This window comes from Macaca fascicularis, chromosome 12 (genome assembly GCF_037993035.2).
Source record: "Macaca fascicularis isolate 582-1 chromosome 12, T2T-MFA8v1.1".
NCBI classification, from domain to species: domain Eukaryota; kingdom Metazoa; phylum Chordata; class Mammalia; order Primates; family Cercopithecidae; genus Macaca; species Macaca fascicularis.
The window spans coordinates 129,976,986-129,979,892 of NC_088386.1; positions in this window are offsets into that span (position 1 = coordinate 129,976,986).

Consider the following 2,907-nt stretch of genomic DNA (forward strand, 5'->3'; position numbering starts at 1 on the left):
GCTCCCCACCACATCTCTTGGCAAATGACTGCTGTCTCATTCCCATTGTTCCCTTTTCTGGTCTTTTGTCCTGGGCTGAGGCTCCTTCTCTCCTGTTGAATGAGTTTGCATCCATCAAGGCCAAGGTCAAAGAGAAAAATGATCTCCTGGGCACTGAGCCTGAGAGAAGAACACAAACTGCCAATGTTTCCATCATCTCCAAGAAGTCTTTCTTCAGCTTCTCTCTGAATTCCACCAGGGATTTGTACTTCCTGTGATGGCACCCACATTTGCACTGTTTATGAAGGATAGGTTGGATTATTAGTTCATTTCAGATATTCTCCGGACCTGTTGCCTTACACATAGCAGATACTAAAAGTATCTATTGAATTGAATTCTTACTAGTGGTTCCCTTTTGTTGAGCAATTAATTGCAAAGTACTCTTCTGAGAGGTTGTTATTTAATCTGCTTATGATAACTAATTTAATGTGTCAACTTGGCTAGGCCATGGTACTCAGACATTTCGTCAAACACTATTTTAGACGTTTCTGGGAAGGTAGTTTTAAAAATGAGATTAGCATTTAAATTGATAGACTTCATGTAAAGTAGGTTACCCTTCCTTATGTGGGTGGGCCTCATCCAATCAGTCAAAGGCCTGAATAGAAAAAGACTGATGTCCCCTGAGCAGGAAGACATTCTGCCAGTCAATTGCCATTGGCTGAAACAGCAACTCTTCACTGGGGCTCCAGCCTCCCAGCCTACACCACATACTTTGGGCTTGCCAGCTTCCACAATTGTGTGGGCAAACTCCTTAAAATCTCTCTTTCTTGTAAATTTGTTTAAGTTCTTTGTAGATTCTAGGTATTAGCCCTTTGTCAGATGGATAGATTGCAAAACTTTTCTCCCATTCTGTAGGTTGCTTGTTCTCTCTGATGACAGTTTCTTTTGCAGTGCAGAAGTTCTTTAGTTTAATTAGAGCCCATTTGTCTATTTTGGCTTTTGTTGCCATTGTTTTTGTTGTTTTAGTCACGAAGTCTTTGCCCATGCCTATGTACTGAATGGTATTGCCTAGGTTTTCTTCTAGGGTTTTTATGGTTTTAGGTTTTACGTTTAAGTCTTTAAACCATCTTGACTTAATTTTTGTATAAGGTATAAGGAAGGGATCTAGTTTCAGCTTTCTGCATATGGCTAGCCACAAGAAAAAACGAACCCCATCAAAAAGTGGGCGAAGGATATGAACAGACACTTCTCAAAAGAAGACATCTATGCAGCCAACACACATACGAAAAAATGCTTATCATGACTGGTCATTAGACAAATGCAAATCAAAACCACATTGAGATACCATCTCATGCCAGTTAGAATGGCGATCCTTAAAAAGTCAGGAAACAACAGACGCTGGAGAGGATGTGGAGAAATAGAAACGCTTTTACACTGTTGATGGGAGTGTAAATTAGTTCAACCATTGTGGAAGACAGTGTGGCGATTCCTCAAGGATCTAGAACTACAAATACCATTTGACCCAGCCATCCCATTACTGGGTATATACCCAGAGGATTATAAATCATTTTACTATAAAGACACATGCACACGTATGTTTATTGCAGCACTGTTCACAATAGCAAAGACTTGAAACCAACCCAAATGCCCATCAATGATAGACTGGATAAAGAAAATGTGGCACATATACACACCATGGAATACTACGCAGACATAAAAAAGGAAGAGTTCATATCCTTTGTAGGGACATGGATGAAGCTGGAAACCATCATTCTCAGCAAACTAACACAAGAAAAGAAAACCAAACACCGTATGTTCTCACTCGTAAGTGGGAGCTGAACAATGAGCACAAATGGACACAGGGAGGGGAACATCACCCACTGGGGCCTGTTGGGGGGTGGGGTTTTGGGGGAGGGATAGCATTAGGAGAAATACCTAATGTAGATGTTGGGTTAATGGGTGCAGATATATACCTATGTATACATCTGGCACATGTATACCTATCTAACAAACCTGAAGGTTCTGTACATGTACCCCAGAACTCAAAGTATATATATAAAAATATCTCTCTTTCTCTCTCCCTGTATATTTTGGTTCTCTTTTCTGGAGAACCCTGACTAATAACACACCTGACATCTAACCATTTACGCCCATTTTATAGATGAGAAAATTGAGGTTCAGAGGTGTTGAGTGCCATGCCCAAGGGTATACACCTGGTACACGGTAGAGCCAATATCTCAGTCCAGGTCTTTCTGAGCCAAAACACAGCTTCTTATGCATGAAATCCACAAATAAGAACATAATGACCTATATGCAACACGAACTGTACTTCCAATAAAGTAGCTCTCCTTTTTAATCATTCAAAAAGTACCTCGGGATCTTACAGTGCATGGAAATCATCAATATGTAAATACCTGATTATCCAGGTGATGTGGAAAAGAGTCCAGTAGCACAGAAGGTTGGTTAATAGGATGGTGTGTCCCAGTTTTTTACCGCACTTGTACTTGCTCTGAATATTTAGGAACCATATATAAAATGATCGTCTCCAAAGTTATAATTTCCAAGAAGATCTTATACACACACTATTTTCATAAGCAGTCAACTGCAAGATCTTTAGAACCATGAGGGGATCTCAATACACAACAATTTAAGATTAACCATTTTGTTGAATGTAAGATTATATCCCCTCCCCCAAAAGAATGAAATTAAAATAGAGCAAAATAAACAGCACACGTGGAATCCTGAGCCTCTTGATGCCTTTTGCCTTGGGCTAAAGTTCCCTGGTGAGTTGCAAACTTCAAAAGTGTCCTCAAACTGGAACATTTCCATAGGAAAAGTCAGCAGAAAATATTGACCCCAGGATCAATTGTTTCTGTTTAAGTTACAGATTGCTGCAGTCAAAATCAGCAGCCAGTGTTTGATAAAGAC